This window comes from Panthera tigris, chromosome D3 (genome assembly GCF_018350195.1).
Source record: "Panthera tigris isolate Pti1 chromosome D3, P.tigris_Pti1_mat1.1, whole genome shotgun sequence".
NCBI lineage: Eukaryota > Metazoa > Chordata > Mammalia > Carnivora > Felidae > Panthera > Panthera tigris.
The window spans coordinates 47,561,390-47,581,896 of record NC_056671.1 but is presented as its reverse complement, the minus strand read 5'-3'; the positions used below and the strand labels follow the sequence as shown (position 1 = coordinate 47,581,896).

Below are 20,507 nucleotides of genomic sequence, written 5' to 3'. Positions count from 1 at the left end.
TGTGAGAGAGAGAGAGAGAGAGAGAGAGAGAGGGAGGAGAGAGATAGGGAACAAGGATGGTTCAGGAAGCTAACTGGAATTTAGATTTTTTTTGTTTCATAATTTTTTTTAAATGTTTATTTTTGAGAGAGAGAGAGAGGGGGGGAGGGGCAGGGAGAGAGGGAGACACAGAATCTGAAGCAGGCTCCAGGCTCTGAGCTGTCAGCACAGAGCCCAATGCCGGGCTCGAACTCCCTTGCTGAGAGATCATGACCTGAGCCAAAGTCGGACGCTTAACCGACTGAGCCACCCAGGCGCTCCATTTGTTTCGTAATTTTTAAAAACTGTATGTTATGAGTAACAGCTGGCTTACCAACACAGTTTTGGAGGGCACCCTATTAAAACATAATAATAATGATAGTAATAATAGTAATAATACGAACAGCTCTTATTATGATCTCGCCCAGTGAAGCTGTTTATTTTGACCCTGGATGACACCTGGCCTCTATGATTTCAATCCCTAGGAATATGCATTGACTTTGCACAGTCTTTGCTTCCTTCTCTCCGTTATGCTACCAGTCTGCCTCCCTCTATATTTTCTTCCTTTTCTTGGTGCCTGTGTTTCTTCTTCCTCCTTCACCCCTTCCTTTCCTAAGTTCTTCCCCTTTTCCTCTCTGACTCGGTCTCACAAAATATCTAACAGTATTTCCTTGATTTAGCTAACAGATAAATAGAACTTTCAGACTTTTGTTTAATTAATAATGAAAATTCCTGGAAGGAATAATCAACATAAAAATAAACCTGATGAGGGGTAAATGGCATTACATAAAATTTGGTTTTGAAGAAAATTAACAGAAAAATGAGATCTTCTTGACAAAATGTAATTCTTCAAAATTTGAACCAGGGAAATTGAACTTGGTAGGAATATTGACTTAAAAAAGAACTCACAATATGTTTGATATGGACAAACATTGATAAATGAATCAAATTATCTTTATATAATTTTAATCAAGATGAGTTGATCCTCGTGAAAATAATTCTGGTGAAATACGAATGAAAATAGAAAACAAGTAGCTTGTGTGAAGAAACGGATGGAAGAATTGAATCAGCTTAGTTGGGTTCACTCCTCAAAATGTTTTAATAATAAAAACTTATTAGTATTGACAAAATTCTGTTTAAACGTTTTTTTCAACATTCTCAGATTCAAAATGTTGGAACAAAATGTCAGGGTGAAAACACCAGGGATAAATATTCTAATCCTCTCATTTAATCCTTGTGGCTCTACAAATTAGGTGGTATTATCTTCATATTACAGAGGAGTAGTTGATGCCCAAAGAGTTTAGGAAGTTGGAAACTGCTTGAACTAGGTATCTGAGTTTAATACATCATAATGATGAGGGTACTTGTACTTTTTGATTGAATCTATCTGGAAAGAGTAAAATACTTGGGATATGAAAACATTTTATTATATGAGAAAAATTTAGCTCGGTTAAATTTTAAATCATTACGCTATCTTGGCCATAAGTTTGATATTCTAATGAAAATTCTCATAACCTATTCAACCAGTTTGGCAGATAGGTTAAGAAAATTATTAACCTAAGGTATTTTTTTAGCAATCTGAGTAACTATGGTAATACAATTTGATTGTGGTAGGAATCAGTAGTTTGAAGGGTAGGTAAAATTAACATTTCCTGTGTGTTAGGCACTGGGACCTAAGTTTAAATATCAAAGTTACCTTCCAGTTCTGGATGCATTTGTATACTTTTGGTCTGGGGCTTAATGAGCCTCATTCTTACCTTGGCTTTAAGAGATTGAGATTTGTGGTAAAATATTCTTGTAATCTGAAACAGTGACTGACTAGTGGTTTATTGAGAATTGCCCAAGCTAGTATGGTTGACACTTGAACAATGCAGAAGTTAGGGGTGCTACCCTCCATGCAGTAGAAAGTCTGTGTATAAGTTTTCACTTCCACCAAAATTAACTTCTAATAGCCTGCTGTTGACTGGAAGCCTTAGTGATGACATCAACAGTCGATAAACACGTTTTTGTAAGATATATGTATTATACACTTTATTCTTACAATAAAGTAGGTTAGAGAAAAGAAAATGTTGTAAGAAAATCATGAGGATGAAGAAAGGCATTTATAGCCCTGTACTGTATTTATTGAAAAGAGTCCATGTGTAAGTGGACTCGTGCAGTTCAAACCTGTGTTGTTCGTAATTTCAAATCAGAGGAAGCTGTTCACTGGCTACTTCTAAAACAACCATCTCCCTCCCACTGCCCCCTATCCTCCCTGTTTCACAATTACACACCAAAAACATCTAAGTTGATGTTCAGAAAATGTTTGAAGAAAGAAAAGCTCCTTCTCAGCAGTCTCTTTGCTCCCCTCCTAATTCTCTCTATAGGTCTCTGGACATGTCCGATGCTTTAGCCATCCTGAGCCCACTCTGGGATATTCTTTAAGCCATCTCCTACTGTACAGGCTCATGTACCCTCTTCTTATACCTACTTTGTGTTCTAGGAGGAACTTCTCTTTTTTCAATGTGATCGATTTTAGCTAAGTATTAACAATGTGGTCCTATTTCACCTTAGATTTATTTACCAGATCAAAAGGCTTACCACTTTATTATTTTGATTACTTGTTTATTGCTTTTCTTAACCAAAGGCTCCATGAGGGCAGAGATATTTTTCTTTGACCATGGTAAATCGTCAGTAAGTATTTGTCAAATGACAAATGAACTGCTAATTGGAGCAAATTCATTCTAAGTGTTAATAACCAACATGGTTTTAACTTCAGACTTTCTTCTTCTTCTTTTTTTTTTTTTTTAAATTAAGCCTTTATTTTTTAGGGCAATTTTAGGTTCACAGCAAAGTTGAAGGGAGTGTACAGAAATTTCCCATATATCCCCTTTCCCCCACACATTTATAGCCTCGTCCATTATCAACATCTCTCACCAAGAGGTGCATTTGTTACAACTCATGGACCTACACTGACATCATACCACATTACAATTCAGAGGGCATTGTTCCCCGGCTACTTCCAAAACAACCAAAGTCCCTGCTTTACCTTATATTTCACTCTCAGTGCTATACATACTGTGGATTTGGACAAATGTATAATGACGTGTATCCATTATTTTGGTATCATACAGAGTATTTTCACTGTCCCCAAACTCCTCTGTGCTCTGCTCCTCTGTGCCCTCCCCCCACTCCTGGTAATCTATTGTCTCCTCATTTTGCCTTTTCCAGAATGCTGTATATTTGGAATTGTACAGTATGTAGGTTTTTCAGATTGCCTTCTTTCCCTTAGTAGTATGTATTTAGGTTCCTCCATGTCTTTTGATGGTTGGATAGCTCATTTCTTTTTAGGGCTGAATAATATTCCATTGTCTGTATATACTACAGTATATTTATCTATTCACTTACTAAAGGATATCATGGTTGCTTCCAAGTTTTGGAAATTATGAATAAAACTGCTATAAACATTCATGTGCAGGTCTTTGTATGCTCGTGTATCTCAACTCCTTTGGGTAAATACCAAGGAACATGAATGCTGGATCAAATGGCAAGTTTATCTTTAGTTTTGTAAGACACTCTAAACTGTTTTATAAACTGGCTGTGCCATTTTGCATTCCCTCCAGGAAAGAATGAGAGTTCCTGTTGCTCCACATCCTTGTCAGCATTTGGTGGTGTTGTGTTCTTGACTTTGTCCATTCTAATGGGTGTGTAGTGTAATCTCTTTGTAATTTTAATCCAGACGTTTTTGTGTTTTGTAAAGAAAAGGTGTATTATTTCAATAACCTAATTGGTGGCTTTTGTAACGAAATGGAGAAAGAGCATTCAGGTATCGTGAGGGAAGACATTCTGGAACACAGGAGTCGCTGTAGACGAGCACTACACTACAGAAATTTATAACTCCAGGGAAAGGTATCTGCCCTTAGCTGTTACTCTTTTACTGTTTTCTAAAAAAAAAAAAAAAGAAGAAAGAAGGAAGGAGAAGAAGAAGAAGAAGAAGAAGAAGAACAACAACAACAACAACAACAACAACAACAACAATGAGAAGGAGAAGAAGAAGAAGAAATCCATTCTATCTCTGAGCTCTCAGATTCTCTATAATTCTCACTTAGTTTTCAAAGCAGGTCTTTGGAAGGGGCGTGGGAGACCAAGTGGTATGGGGTGGAGCAGAGAAAAGCGGGTAGACAGAAGTAGTTGTTTACAAGTACTATATACAGACTTCTTGTACTGTCCTTTATAGGGCAAAAGGTATTGTTCATTGTGCTACTATCTCTTAGTTGTTTGTTTACTTAACTAAGGGTTTTATAACCCTAGTAAAAACTTAAGAGTTTTGGGATGTTTGATCTGTAGCTCTGTTTGTTTGGAAAAGCCTGGCGTCTTTAGTGTTGGTGAGGTAAAAGGCTGGAGTCCTTCTGCATAGCAGGGTGTGGGTGATAAGTTATGGTCAGAGTCAGCAATTCTGGGCATGCCTTACGTATATAGGACTTTATTAGGGCCGCTTTCTGAGTACATTCCACTGAGACAGGCTTATAGAGCCCCACCTGGTCAGGGGAGGCTCCCATGTCAGGACTGGACAGCATCAGCTTGATGTTTTTGTTGAATGGCTTAAAAAACTTTTTAAATACACACATATATGTGTATGTGTATATATGTATATGTACCCCTCTCTCTATCTCCTTCTCAGAGAGAAAGACAGACAGGGAAGAGAGTACAGGGAAGCGGGGCAGAAGCTGGAAGAAGGGAGAGAAGGGGAGACAGAGAAAAGGAAGAGGAAAAAGAAGAGAAGCAGATCAAATGCATTCTTTTGGCTTTCTGTCTTTCTTACTAACTGTTCATAAATAGGGGCCAAGTCCACTGTATGTTGTGACAAGTGAAATGGGGCCAATAGAGTCATTGGTGGAAGAGGCAAACCCTTATTGGGCCCTTTTCATATGCTAAGGACACTATGTGGTAAAGGCCGCAGGCAGCATTAAATACAAAATGGAGCAGGGACTCAGTGTCATGAACCGCTGAGGGTACAGGGTGCTCTTGGAACAAGGAGGACATGGTTCAGAGTAGGGTTTGAGCATTGAGCTTTAAAGCCCATCCTAGAGCGCCTGATAACCGAACAGGTGAAATGTTTCATTATAAAAGATGAACTTACTTGCCTTCAAGTTTCTGTTTGCTCGTCACTGGAAACTCTGTGACGTAACAGATGTTGGGCCAAACTCAATGATGATTCTGAACATGGATTCCCAGAGAACCAAACTTCCTTTCAGATCCTCCCATTCATACCTTAGCAACCGTGCTGTAGCGTTACACTAACTCCAGGAGACGGGAGCCAAGAGACAAAAGCAGGAGAAGAATCTTGCTTCCAGGTTTCAGTATTTCACTCTGTTGCCATTGTGCCTTAATAATAGAAAATCTACATACATTATTTATAAAGCAGTGGTTATGTTTTAGTTGAATTCTGGTGACCTGTATTTTCCTTCCCAGACTCCATTTCACTCTCCACGCGCCTCACTATTTTTATTTGTACCCATGAATCTCATGGGGATTTTGAAGAGTGAAGAGATAACATAATGTTGGTAAAGTATTCTAAGCATTGAAGAGTTACAATAAGTATATATGTGACGCAGGAGTGATGATAATAGTAGGAAGTCCAATTTTTTTCCTGAGAATAATGCCAAAAAGTATAAAATTTTGTGATGGATTCTCGGCAAACGTAATAATAGCTATAATTTATCGAGGACTTACTCCGTGCCAGCCGTATTGCATTATATTTTCTCTGTGCCTTTTTAAAAGAGAGCCATGAGGCTGAAACGCGTTTTTCAGATGAAGATGCCGAGGGGCTGGAGAAAAGATTGAGTAACTTGCCTAAGGTTCTCTTCCGCCACAGTCCATGACCTTACCCTCCGTATGGTGTAGCCCCTTTTATGGAGCTACCTGTCCCTTTTAATGCCGACGGCATGCCCTGATATGCATTGAACATCTCACTTCATTAGTTTACTTAATCCTCCCAACTCACCTGTGAGAGGTGGGCATTGATTTCGTTTTGTTTTCCCATTTTATCCGTGGAGCATCTTTACCGAGTATAGGCACGCGGTAAATAAGTGGCGGAGCTGAGATTTGACCCCAGGATGGGTCTGGCTCAGGAGACTCCGGCATTTGCCATTTCGTTTTATTGTCTCTGAACCAAATCCATTCATGCTCAACAGGCTTTTAGCAGTTACCCAAGGCTCTGAGAATAAACTCCACAGCGCACCCTGCACTTGCTACACAATGTGCTGGTGCTGAGCCCGCAGCCCTCACCGCCCTGCCCTTCACCTCGTTCCCTCTGCCCCAGCCTCACATGCTCACAGCTCCTTGAACTGACCAAGCACCTTCCCCCCTGCAGCCTGTCCCCATGCTGTGCTTCCTGTCTGGAGTCAATCCCTCCTGACCTCTTCTCCCTCCTGGTTTCAGGGTTCTTTCCTCTGGGTGGCCTTCATGGGGCCCACGTCTAGGTGTGCCCCCTGTCACATTCTGTCAGAACACCTGTTGGGTAATGTTTGTCTTGTGCTACCCTCAAGCCCCATCAAGTCTGAAATACCTTTGCTGGATTCCCAGTCCCTGACACATAGTAGGCCCTTGACAAATGTCTGTTGCACACATATGGTAGGAATGCTCAGCCTCGATCCTAGTTTGCCTGGACCCCTGGCTACACTGCCCCGTTTCTGGGTCTTTACTTCCCTTGCTGATCCCTTCAGCCCTATTCTTACCTCTGCTTCTGGAAGTTTGTGTCCAGGGTGCCCTCTTCAACTACTTTGGGGATGACCTAATCTGATCCCCTGTTTGATATGAGCCCCTTGAGTACATAATAGTGTACATATTTGCTGGATTGAAGCAAATTGATACCATAACTCAGTCTTAAGAGGGTTTATTTCACGAGGGTCACAAGAATTGAATCAAAAGGCTGCTTCCAAAGTTTCTTTGCTGCTAAATTACAAATCCAAACTTGGCTGAGACCCGTAGCTCGAAAGGGCCAATTTAAAATCAGCTCATGGTTTGATCCTGCTCCTGGGAGGAAGAAGCTGTCTCTCAGGCCTCCCTCCCAGTGCTGCCAGGTTGGGGAGGATCAAGGGAAAAGACCGGTTCTCTCTTTACTGTGGATTTTCCTGGCTGCCATGTTGATAAAACACTCGACCTGAGAGCACACGTGCGGACCCGGACTGCAGGAGTTCTAGTCTTCTGCTTACTGACTGTTAGGCACATATTAGGCCTCAGTTTCCTCATCTGTAAAACCTCTTGGGTTTTTGTGAAACGTAAATGACTGGAAATATGTGTAGCAAGGTGCCTGGCACATTGTGAGTACTCAGTAGATGATAGCTGTTCTTTATATTATAATATTTTATCCTAAATGGCATGCGAGGTCTGCAGAACATTTTCATGTACCATGTTGTCATGGATAGGCGGACAGCCTCTGGGAAGCCCACAGAGGGGGTCTTTTTTTGTAACCAGACCACATATCTCTGGTGTCATTTTTGATAGTCCAATTCTTGACCTGTTTAATGTCTTCTTTCTTCAGAAGAATCCGTAGGGGTGTAGATATCTTCTAACAGAAGATAGAAATCTGGTGGGTCTACAGGCTCTTCTCGCTGGCCTGGGATTCCTCCTTATGGTCTATTCCCAGCGTTGTTTCAGTTACGGTAAAAATTCCCTCCAGCATGCAGGCTTCCAACACATTTCTCCGGAAGCTATTCCTTTAACATGTTGCCATTAGGATTTTTTTCTTGATATAAAACCTGAATTTTCCTTTGCTTAATTTAATCCCTCTTCACATACACCTCGGACCTCTTTAAATAATTCTTTTCCCTCCTTGCCATTTGCACCTTTCAGTTCCTTGTAGACAGTTGTCATCGGTCCCTTTGGGCCTAATCCTATCACTGTAATTCATGTTGGGCAAGCTGTACATTTTGTATTAGTCTGTGGGCATATTCTAAGAACGCGCTCTTGCTGGAATAAAGGCAATGCTCCCGGGGTATTATCCAAACCTTATCATCAATAGCAGCTACTAAATGGGAAACAAAGCGAGTGACTTTTTGAGGAAACAAAGGAGGTAACAAACAGGAGACGTTGTTTACCTTTTTATATTATTACTACTATTAATGACAAGAGTGCCTCTTGTGATAAATAATAAACAATTGAATCTCTAATCTATAAATATAGAGGGGAACACTACATGGATATCCCCAGACAGCAGATAAACGGAAAGAAATTCATAGTTTTTAAATGTGAAAGGGTGTGTGTGTGTGCGTGTGCGCATCTAATGATCTGGTAGTTTATTCAAAATATTGAAAACTGAGAAAAGCTAAATATAAAAGAAACTGGAAAGTTGATGAACTTCAACTCGCATAATGAAATGATGAACCTCTACGTTTCTAAAGCCACAACCCTTTAGAAACATGGGCCCAACCTTTCTGATTAGAAGAGATATAAAGAATTTTGAAACCTACCTTTGATCATCTACAAACATCTCTGACAAGCTGGAAAGTGTTTTCCAGGATGGAGGAGGTTCCCATACCCATTGCTGCTAGGTCAGGATGTAGGAGTTCTCTAGGAAGCCTTCCTATTGGCTTTGGGGGCTCAATGTAGTCCCTGGCAGGCCAGAGAGCAGAAAGTATCACTTGCAAATGGATTGCTGACTTTCAGGCAGCTGGCCCTCCCCTTTGAGAGAGTCTGATAATTTTAGAGCTTCCTGGCTAGATAGATAGAGGTAGAAATAGAGAACAAGATAGAAATCTCATCTCTCCTGAATTTACCGAAACAGTGAACTAGGGTTCAAGCCACAGGTGATGTATTGAAAGTCGCATAGGAAGTTGCCAGCAGAGATGTTGTTTGAGCCAGGCATCCTTTCCTAGTTGTGCATCGGTCCTGCTACTAAAACTCACTCAAAGCTTGGTAATCACATTCAGCTTAAAAGCCCATCTTGACAAGTCAATTGAACAATGGACTTAAATGGTTATCAATTAAATGCTCTTCCCTAAAATAGGTCTTTTTAAAATTTTTTTTTTTCCAACGTTTTTTATTTATTTTTGGGACAGAGAGAGACAGAGCATGAACGGGGAAGGGGCAGAGAGAGAGGGAGACACAGAATCGGAAACAGGCTCCAGGCTCCGAGCCATCAGCCCAGAGCCTGACGCGGGGCTCGAACTCACAGACCGCGAGATCGTGACCTGGCTGAAGTCGGACGCTTAACCGACTGCGCCACCCAGGCGCCCCTAAAATAGGTCTTTTTAATCATTATAAGATTTGAGCTCAGTGGAGGAACTTAGTTATTACGGAAGTTGATTACCATTTCTCTTTTCCTCAAGGCAATAGAAGTTCCTAAAACAACGAGTCCAACGTATTTATCCTGGAAGTGACTCCTCCCCTGAAGGATGGACTGTAGCCCCACCTCTAGCTTCATTTCCTATTAGTCTTTTCCCCTGTCTGTGTCTTTCTCTGTGCTTTTTACTTCACCCAGAATGTTTCTTTTCCTTAACTGTATCTGTGATGTCTTTAGGGAAGTAGCTTTCCCATGCTGCTCTTCTGACACCTTCCCAAAGGTGTGCTCAGTGTTTCTGGACTCTTTGACCACCTGTCTTTCTCCAAGACTCTGTATGCCTTCTGTCATTAGTGAGCTCATTTCTTCCCCTTCAGCTACATGCACATTAATATTTCCCAGCCAACATTGTTCTTGTCATTCTTCGTTGGATGGCCCCGTTTCCTCAAAAAGGACTGCAGAATAAGAGCCTTTTCAGGATCATCTGGGCTCTGGGATACTGTTCCTGTCCACTGCCCCTGTTGGGAGCCTCTTTTCAGCCCTTCAAGTCTCAAGGGTAGACTCAGAAACTACTTCTGTCACAAGCCCCTCTGAAATGCTCCATTTTGAGTGTTAGCTGCACACCCCACCTGATATAATGTCTCCCTTCCTTGAATCTCTGCTGGGCTCCTTTTAAGGCACATATGTTTTTCTTTGCATCATAGTTGCATAGGCTCTTTAATTATGCCACGTGAGAAGTATTTTGTATTTGTGATAAAATGTACGTAACAAAATTTGACCATCTTAACCATTTTGAAGCGTACCACACAGGTGTGTTACGTATGGTCACACTGTTGTGCAACCAATCTCCAGAACTCTTTTCATCTTTCAAAACTGAAACTCAGGACTCATTAAACAATTCCCCATTTCCTTCTTCTTCCAGGCCCTGGTAACCACCCTTCTATTTTCTGCGTCCATGAATTGAATTCTCTAGATAACCTCATATAAGTAGGGTCATATGCAATATTTGTCCTTATGTGACTGGCTTAATTTACTTAGCACCATGTCCTCGAGGATCATCCATGTCATAGCATATTACAGGATTTCCTTTCTCTTTAAAGACTGAACGAAAGCCCATTGTGTATGCACACCACATTTTCTTTTTTTTTTTTTTTGTCTTTTTTAAAGAAGATTTATTTATTTTTGAGAGAGAAAGAGACAGAGAATGAGCAGGGGTAGGGGCAGAGAGAGAGAGAGGGAGACAGAGAATCCGAAGCAGGCTCCAGGCTCTGAGCTGTCAGCACGGAGTCCGACGTGGGGCTCGAACTCATGAACCGTGAGATCATGACCTGAGCTGAAGTCAGACGCTTAACCGACTGAGCCACCCAGGCGCCCCACACACCACATTTTCTTTATGCGCTCATCCTTTGATGGGCATTTAGGTTACCTCCACCGTTTGGCTATTATGAATAATACCACAATAAACATCGGTGTACAAATGCTTTGTCCAGACCCTGCCTTTAGTTCTTTTGAATATATGCTCAGGAGTGGAATCGCTGGGCCATCTATGGTTAACTCTACCAAATTTTGAGCTCATACTATAATATGAGCCTTGAGAGCAAGGACTGGGTCATTTTCATCTTTGTATCTTCTGAACATCAATCATAGTTCCTCATCAGTAATGAACATTCAGCAGGTGTTTGTTGAATGACTCAATGAATGAAGACCAATCTTTCCTAATATCGAACGTGAATGACTTACATAGATTAAAATATTTACTTCATTTATATCACATCGAATGGCAGGAAAAGGTATATAAGAAAATACGTTCAGTTACTAAAATGTCTCCAAAAATAGGAACCCAAGAGCACCATGTCCATTCTTATGTAGTGATTATGTTGATAGTTTTCTGATAGGCAGTTGCAGTTTTATATATTTTCCACCTTCCTTTTTACTCTGTATACAAAGTAGAAAGAGCTGTATAACCCATTAACTACCAAAATTCACACTTGTTTCCGGAATAGTGAAAGTAGCTGTTACAAAAATAATTGTAAAATGTAAAGTAATCGAAAACAGGTTCATGGCTCTGTGTAATGATGAGATAACTTGAGTAAAAGCAGCAATTATGTGTTCCTGGACCACACTGGAGGTGGAAAGCAAGAAAAGTATATGCCATGGCTGCATGTTATTAAGAAGGCAGTGCTTTATATTTACTTTGCACTTAAAAGTTTGAATGATCTGGCTAACAGAAATAGACAATACCCGGGCTTTGGAATACATTAAAATTGCACATACAGTAAGACAAATTGCTATTTTATAAGCTTGCCACAATGTAGTAAATTTGTACTTCTGGTTTAATTCATAATAAATTTGCATAACATTTACTGGAGTTTTCACTGTGCCATTTCATTTCTTTCAACTTCTTTCTTTGGGGTGGCACCATTCCATTATGTAAGGCCAAGGGTCTACGTAGGAAAAGAAAGGCGGGGTGGGGAAGAAATCGAGGCACAAAGGTCTGTAATCAAACAAGCTGCAAAAACCCCAGCAGAAAACAGTGGGTATCAATTAAGATGCAGAGAAAAGTCCATTTTTATAATGGGTTACTAGTAAGTGCAACAGGCCCATTGCCCATTTCTTATTTTCTTTTTTCTTTCTTTGGTGTCTCTGAGAGCTCCAAGCTCTGATCCACTGCTTGAGGGTGTAGAGAAAGATGTGAAACTGGAACCCACACCCTTTGTTACTCCATATTCATTCAGATAGGGCTTATAGAAGGGATTCATCTGCCATAGATTGATCTGAATGTAAGTTATCAGGGAGAAAAACCCGTAAATCAACCACAATTGCAAGTCTATCACCTGCCAAGAAGAAACTTAATTGGTTTTAAAAGATATTAGGCTATAGGTAAGTGAGAATGTGATTAAAAATCAAAATTATGGGCAGCTATCCTGGGTGATAGCTGATGAATGTATTGCTATTTTATTACTAGGGAACACCGTTGTTGTTTTTTTGTTGTTGTTGTTGTTGTTGTTTTTACCTGATTCATTTCGTTTTGCCATATCAAAATGGGATTGAAATACGTTAAGTTAGATAATACACATACTTCCATGTCTGAGACAAAATAAGTTCATACCAGTACTCACGTTACTTTTGTCGCATTTACATTGCTACATTGATTTACATTGATTTACATTGATTTACATTGCTGCATGGTTCGGATATCCCTGGCAATTCCACAATTCTTCATCACTGTTCATATCACCTGGTGACATAGATGTAGACCTTAGAACTCCACATGAAAAGCATCAATGACTATTATGGAACTTGAGGCAAGAACTTAATCCCTCTGGGCTGAAAAACAGTGCTGGACAAGTTGATTTCTGTTGCTGCTTCCACTTGTAGATTTTTCCTTTTCTCTGAGACAGTTACATGCCAGGTTAATGGGTTCCTGGACCACTGCACAGTCAAAGAAACTGAAGAATCAAGGCAAGGATTTGAGTTCATGTTATGTGTGAAAATTATCCAAAGAGAAATGTAGGGTGCTGGAAAATTATTTCCCCACACATCTGTGAGCTCTTTGGAGGTATGGTCCAAGCCAATACTCTGCCGGGTGGTGCCTTTAATATTGATTTCCTGCTTATATCACTGTTTCTCCAGAGGATCTGAGCAAATCATATGCTGATCATTTTTTAGTAACCACATTTTTTATTATCCAAAATGCTGGATCTCATTTAACTTTTTGACTTATGATAGCTCTGTTGTTTATTAGCAAATACATTTTTTTTTTGAAGCACAGAATCTAAACAGAAGCATGCCTTTTTCCCATAATATATGCTGTCTTTTCACTAAAAAAAACTAAAATCCAAATATATACACTTCTTGGAGCACCCTGACTTTTAAAAAGTAGATCAGATAGAGTAAATATACTCGATTTTACTACATGAGGTCAAATTGTTAGAAGTCTCAAAAAATGAAGGTCTCATGCTTTTAAATACCAATTATTTCCCCCAACTATCCTAAATATGATAGGTTTCCTTCAAGATAGTAAGGTCTTCCTTCAGTAAGGTCTGAAGGATTTGGCAGTGCTAAGAAATGGAAATGCAGTGGTAATTTAGACTTCAGTTGTTCGAGGCACTGGTACCCGGACAGAAAGGGCTTATATACCAGGAACCAACCTAGTAATTTGTAGAAATACAGCTTCTTGAAATTATTGGGTCCAAAAGGAAAATTCTTCTCTGACTTTTTTTGTGTTTTCCTTTTATCATAAGAGGTATATGAATTTGATTTATGAACAAGTACTGCTGTAAATAATAAAATAATAATAAGGCATGTCAGCAGGGGATAAAGAGTTACTTACAGAAGTTGAAGTGAAATTAAGTAACTCCTGAACCCACTTACAAAAGTGCCAGTTATTCTCAGTTCTAGAAAAGTTGAATGGTAATGAATAGTTTGTTAAAGTTGGTTTGTCTTATGGATAAAGCTTCTAGAAATATACATAAAATGGAAATAGCACCGGACCCTTTTACCCACGTTGATTTTTGTTTATCATTGCAACATATTTTGAAAGCTGTGCTCTACTGTTCAAGCCAGTAGGAAGCACGGGCACTTGCACAGCATTTAAAACTCAGATATAAAGCATCTCCAGCACACTGTGGATGCGCCCTGGGGTTTGAAGTTAATGTGAATGTCAGGCTAAAGTGGATAGAACTTTGGAAGATCCTGAATAAGAACCCCTCTGCCATTTGCTATGAGATGAGCAGAAGAAAGGGGGACCTAGAAAAGAAGGAATTTTGTTGCCTTCAAATGTATCCAGGGGAAATATCTTGTCTTAAAAACAGAAATGACTGGAAGGTGTGCAACTGCTTTTCTGATATATGGTATTTTATGATCTAGATTTGCTTTGTTCAAGAAAAAAAATCATTGGTAAATAAGTTGCAATGTAGTCCTCTGTATTTTTCCATGAAGTATTAGGCCTTTGTATAATATGTGCATAATTTTTATGAATCAGAACCTGAATCATAAATAAAATGTTAATTTGTAGACACATTTAACTGTGGAGCAGATGGAAAAATAGGAATGTGTTAGAAAACTAGGTATTTGCAGAAGCTAATGAAGTTAATTGGTCTCATTTGACTACCTTATTTTCCCAAACCCCCAAAAGACTGGGCTTTTTTATTTCTTTAATTAAAAATGAGTTTGGTATGTTAATATTATAACCTTTCATTTTTTCCTAGTTTTCTATATAAATGTCTTATTTATAGAACCACCCTTAGGAGTCCAGTATTTGTCAGAACATTAGTAAACTGGGAGCAGTAAGGAGGGTGCTAATACTATACAAAAGCCATTAGCCACATACATTGGGATAATATGTGCTTTTACACACCTTATTATTACTTCCCTGTCCTGTTTTCTTTTGATTATGTAGAGAAAGACCTATTTTCCTCTAGCCTAAAAATGGCACAAGTAAAAATAACATGAAATAATGATTGTTGAGCAGAATTTAATTTTTAAATATCAGTACTTGAACATATTTTGATTGGTTAAATTACATGGTAAACTTCCATTGAAATATCAACAGTATGAAATCAGAGAAATCACAGCCCTGAGCTAATCAATACCAAGTGTGTAGATCATTTTCCCTAAATTATTCCTTGTATAGGGAGAAGTTAAAAAGCAAAATATTTAGCTATTCACCAAAGAGTGCTTTTTAATTAGAGCTTTATGTTTTGGCTGCCACTTTGGAACATACAGTGAATATCGAAGGTACAGATGCATACTGCAAAGGATCTTGGGACATTGTTTCTCTAATGTCATCGCTAACATATTGCATTTGTATTGATTGTCTATGATTTCTGTATGTGGATGATTGAGTTTGAGCAAACTACTTAAGGTTTCAAAGGATTTGGATAATGTTACACTGTAGGGTTGGAAATCTCTTTGAATATTGTATCGCAGAGGGACAAAGACGTAGTTTCAGTGCATTTATTAGGCCCTTGCTGTAGAAATAGGAACAATAAACCATCTTTTTTAAGTTAAGAGATCTTGGAACAGGCGACTCTAATAAATCCTGGGTTTAAGAAGAGTGGTAGGTACGCACTGCAGTGGCGAAGTTGTTTATTCATCTGGAATGTATTAGAATCTTGATTAATAAGAAGACATCTGCAGTTTTACATAAAAAGCAGAGTGGGCAGTTTGGCAAATGGAAGTGGAAAGAGAGAAAGAAAAAGCCAGTTCCATCTAATGCTATTGTTTCCTTTTTGACCAAGCATTGTTATTCCTAATAGTACAGAGACATCTGACTTTTTCCCCCTACAAAAAAACTGCAATAGAGGATTAAAATCTGTAGCTTTGAGAGCAGACAGGCCCCTTTAAAGCCCTGTATTCAAAATAATTTTATATTTATCACCCTCCTTCTAGAAGCTCCAAGCAGGAGAAAGAAAACCTCATGTATTTGATTGTTTGGTTTACGTGACATCAAACATACCAATATTTGCAAATGTAAAATTTAACATTTCATATTTTTACATGGATACATATTTTTAAATGGAATACATTAAAAAAAAAACTTTTCATTTAAGAAGCCCTTAAGGTACCCTTGTGAGGGTATCACAATCATTTTTAACTACATAAAAGTGCAAGAGACAACATAAGACACATTAAATTTCAAGATGGCCAAACAGTTGCTTATTGGAATAGGGCATGGAAATGGCGGTGTTTGAGTGAAATCAAAATCAAAGCCTGTGAAATCTGTAGAAGTTGCATATCAACAGCATGGCTTCCTGAATGCCAGGGCATTTTACTAAAGGGAATGATGAGATCAGAGCTCACTATTTGGAAGATAACGCATTTGGCAGCCAGTTTCTGCAGAATCTGGCACCCACACAGACATGAATCTCTAAAGCCAGTAGGTGAAAGATTGTTATAGTCTTCGCAGAAGGCAGAAATTCATGCATATAGCAATCGTTCTTAGGGGAGTAAAAGAAACAAATTCTGGCCAATATAAAATACGACAGTTTTAAAGAAAAGGAGCCCAAATAAGAAAAAATAACTAGCTTACTTCAGATCTGTTCCACAGTAGAATTTGGTGTACAGATCTCTTGATGATAATGTATATATCTGCTATTGGATACTTGCTGAAAGCTGACAGATGACTATTTTAGGCCACCCAGCCACAGACAGCTAAATAATATACAATAGATTCTAGAAGCAAACTTGCTTGGTAGGAGCAAGTATTAATGAATTACAGAACTAAAAAAAATGGACACTTGAAAAATGATTGAAGGATGAAATTCCTTAACAGGCATTAGCAGAGTTAAATTTATGGAGTTAATGTCAGAATATAGCTTGTTTCAGAATATAATTACCAGCCCTCACCACCCCTTCCCCAAAGTGTGATAGTCCAGTCAATTTTAGGCAAAGTCAAATTTTTTTATTTTAGCAAAGACAGCAGAGCTATTTTTTTTTAAAAAATGGTGTTTTAAGTATTTATTCTTAGTATATGAGAGGAGGTTGTTAATACATGATAGGACAATGCTATATTACAGGGGTTTGCAAACTTTTACTGTAAAAGTCAAGATAGTAAATATTTTAGGTTCTGCAGGTCATATCATTTCTGTCATAAGTAGTCAACTCTGCTGTATTGACGAACTCATGCTCAATATGTAAATGATGAACATGGCTCTTCCAATAAAACTTTATTTGCAGAAACAGGTACATTTAGCTTGCAAACCTAGTTTGCCAACCCCTCTTAAAATATATTGGTTAAGCATTTAGTAGGTCCTTAACAGTGGTAGACAATTCTAATAATGTTCAGTATTTGAATTTTAAAAGAGTGCACACTTGTAACTTTATCCGCATAAGACAGAAGGAAATTTGTGGACACATGCCAATGCCTAAGGGTCTTAAATGTTTATATTTTGTTATTAATGACTAATCATTAAAGTAAGTAAGTGGGAGAAGTATGTAAAGGGTTTTACAAGTTCTTTATCAAGGTGAAGTTAGCAAAGTGCACATGTAAAGGGATTGTTGTGAATATCAACATAGCTTTCCAAATAATTTTTGCTAACTCCAATTATTTAGAAAACCAAAAGGTTGTCTTTCTCTAAAGTCCAGATGAAGTTTACATTTTAAAACCACCGCTACATAATTGATAACATCATGACATGCTTTCATTCTTGCAAAGACTCTTCCAGGCAGAGCCAGCACAAAAAGGAATGTGCTAACACATAGAAATGTTCTTGCTTCAGTATTCTGTTGTCATCTTTGTCTGTGTTCTTCCTACATAATGCTCCATTGGCATACCTCATAGTATTTCAGGTTCAAGGGTGTTGTTGCTGACCTAGCATCAGTAGAACATACATGTAGAGCATCCCCAATAGGGAAGTCTGCTTATTCTAATCTAACCAACTGAGTCTTCTTTTGACCTCCCTTTGAGATGCGTGTGTGTGTGTGTGTGTGTGTGTGTGTGTAGTTTCAAGATAACTGGCTTTAAAAAAATTTTTTTTTAATGTTTATTTATTTTTGAGAGACAGAGAGACAGAGCATGACCAGGGGAGGGGCAGAGAGAGAGGGAGACACAGAATCCGAAGCAGGCTCCAGGCTCTGAGCCATCAGCACAGAGCCCGATGCGGGACTCGAACTCACAAACCACGAGATCACGACCTGAGCCGAAGTTGGACACTTAACCGACTGAGCCACCCAGGCGCCCCTCAAGATAACTGCCTTTAATCAGAAAGGTGTACAGTAGAAAGGAGTACAGTTGTTTCTTCCATATGGGGTTCAAAACTATAATCTCATCCTAATAATCTTCTTTTTTAAAAAAATGTTTACTTATTTATTTTGAGAGAAAGAGAGTACCTATGTGTGCTCATGCAAGCAGAGGAGGGGCAGAGAGAGAGAATCCCATGCAGGCTCTGTACTGTCAGTGCAGAGCCTAATGTGGGGCTCAAACTCACAAACTCTGAGATCATGACCTGAGCCAAAATCAAGAGTCAGATGCTTAACGGACTGAGCCACACAGTCCTAATGATCTAATAATAATAATAATCTAATAATCACACTGAGCCTAATAATCTTCTTGCAAACAGTTACACTAACCAGCTAACTAGTGACAATGGTAAGATGAATGGCAGGGAATTAGGAGGAATACACATCACAGGGATTGTTCTTCACTCATCATGTGTTATTAGTGAATGATCTGTTCTTTTGGATCTGAAGGTTTCTAAACAAGTGAATGCATAGCCTCCACCCCACCACCACTGCTGTTCTTTTATTTTAGGTTTCTCACCTCTCATCTGAACCGTTGCCATAGCCTCTAGCCTTCGTCCATTCCCTCCCGATCCATAGTGCTCTGATGGAATCCCTTCTCTTCTGATCGAAATTCTTTAACAGCTCTCTGTGCCTGCATACAGATTCAAAGCCCTTAGCCTGATGGGCAAGTCTGCCGTGAGCTGGATCCTGACTTTATGTAGCAATGTCTTTTGCCACCTCCTCCCACAAACTCTGTGTTCTAGTGCAGATCTGGGCTGCCAGTTGGCATCCCCTAGGAAACTTAAAAAAAAAATACTGATTTAAGCTCATCCCCAGCCCAATGTAATTAGAATTTCTGGGAATAGGGTACAAGCATCAATATTTTTAAAAAGACCTGCAGGTGATTTTAGTACACAGCCAAGTCTGAGTTACACTCTGTCTGATCATTTGACACAAATGTTGGTTCCCCGATCACATGATCTTTGCTTTTGTACATACGTTTCTTTTTGCCTGGAATGCTCAGTCCCCTTTTCTATATGTGGAAAACTCCGGATTCTTTTTTAAGGTTTAGTACAACACATACTTGGGTTGCCTTTCTGTATCTTTGAAGATGTAGTTGGTGTTTCTTCAGTAGGACTCCTGCAGCAGTTCTGTAGAGGCTTTTATTACATTCCCAATTCTGTTTTGTTGTAATCGTATGTTTACATGTCTGCCCCCCACCCCATTCAGTGAGCTGTTCAGTGTAATAATTCAGTGTCTTGGTCAACTTTTGTCTACTGGGCCAGGTACAGAGTGCCACCCATAAGTTGGTATGTAAGGTGTCACTGTGGAGTGTATGAATGGATGAGAAGAATGAGACTGAGGTGTGGCCATGATGCACCTAAAGATTGATTCACTAGCTCATTGGGTGGGCTTCTAAATGACCTCTGTTTCAAAGGAGATTAGGTGAGAGAAGAACCAGTCTGAAAATTAATGCACTTGTCAAGTAGGAGAATCCATAGAATGAGCAACACGATGGAAACCCTTCCCTGGGATGGCACACCAAATAAGGTCATGTGACCACAGCCACAGGAAAGGATATGGTCAGGACTTTGGGCAAGAGAGGTGGCAAAGGAATGAGAGAAAACATCAATGATCATCGAACAGACTTCTTTCTTAGGTGGGGAAAGAAAATCGATGCCAAGTGAACTCTCTGTAAGGTAATATGCTAGTAAGAATTGGGAAATCCACCATAAAGCAAAGCATTCCTTTAAGAAATGGTAGGGATGGGGCACCTGGGTGACTCAGTCAGTTTAAGAGTCCGACTCTTGATTTCAGCCCAGGTCATGATCCTATGGCTCATGAGTTCAAGCCCCACGTTGAGGTTTGTGCTGAGCCTGCTTGGAATTCTCTCTCTCTCCCTGTCTCTCAGCCCCTCCCCTGCTCATGCTCATGCTTTCTCTCCCTCAAAATAAAAAAATAAATAAACTTGAAAATAATAATAATAATAAAAAAAAGAAACGGTAGGGGAAGGTGGCAAGATGACTAAGGCAAGTGGCATAAGCCCCACATAATAACTGAAACTTCAATAGAAGTTGAGGCTGAATAATTTTTACTCAATTGTTATAGTCTTAACAATAGTAGCTTTGTTTATGGGCTTTGATAAATCTTTGATTATAACAATATAAAAGGTAGCCAACAAAAAATTAGCTGGAGAATTAAAAAGAAAATAGGAGAGGGGCGCCTGGGTGGCGCAGTCGGTTAAGCGTCCGACTTCAGCCAGGTCACGATCTCGCGCTCCGTGAGTTCGAGCCCCGCGTCAGGCTCTGGGCTGATGGCTCGGAGCCTGGAGCCTGTTTCCGATTCTGTGTCTCCCTCTCTCTCTGCCCCTCCCCCATTCATGCTCTGTCTCTCTCTGTCCCAAAAATAAATAAAAAACGTTGAAAAAAAAATTTAAAAAAAAAAATAAAAAAAATAAAAGAAAATAGGAGAAAAAAAATCTATAAAAGAGAATGAGTCTTGTCTG

General features: G+C 39.3%; 1 protein-coding gene across 1 annotated transcript in view; it reads left to right on the top strand.

Moving 5' to 3' along the window:
* The window catches only part of ZNF521 (zinc finger protein 521), a 278,549-nt gene that overhangs the window by 77,399 nt on the left and 180,643 nt on the right, over positions 1 to 20,507 (top strand). The gene's annotated exons all lie outside the window — the stretch shown is intronic.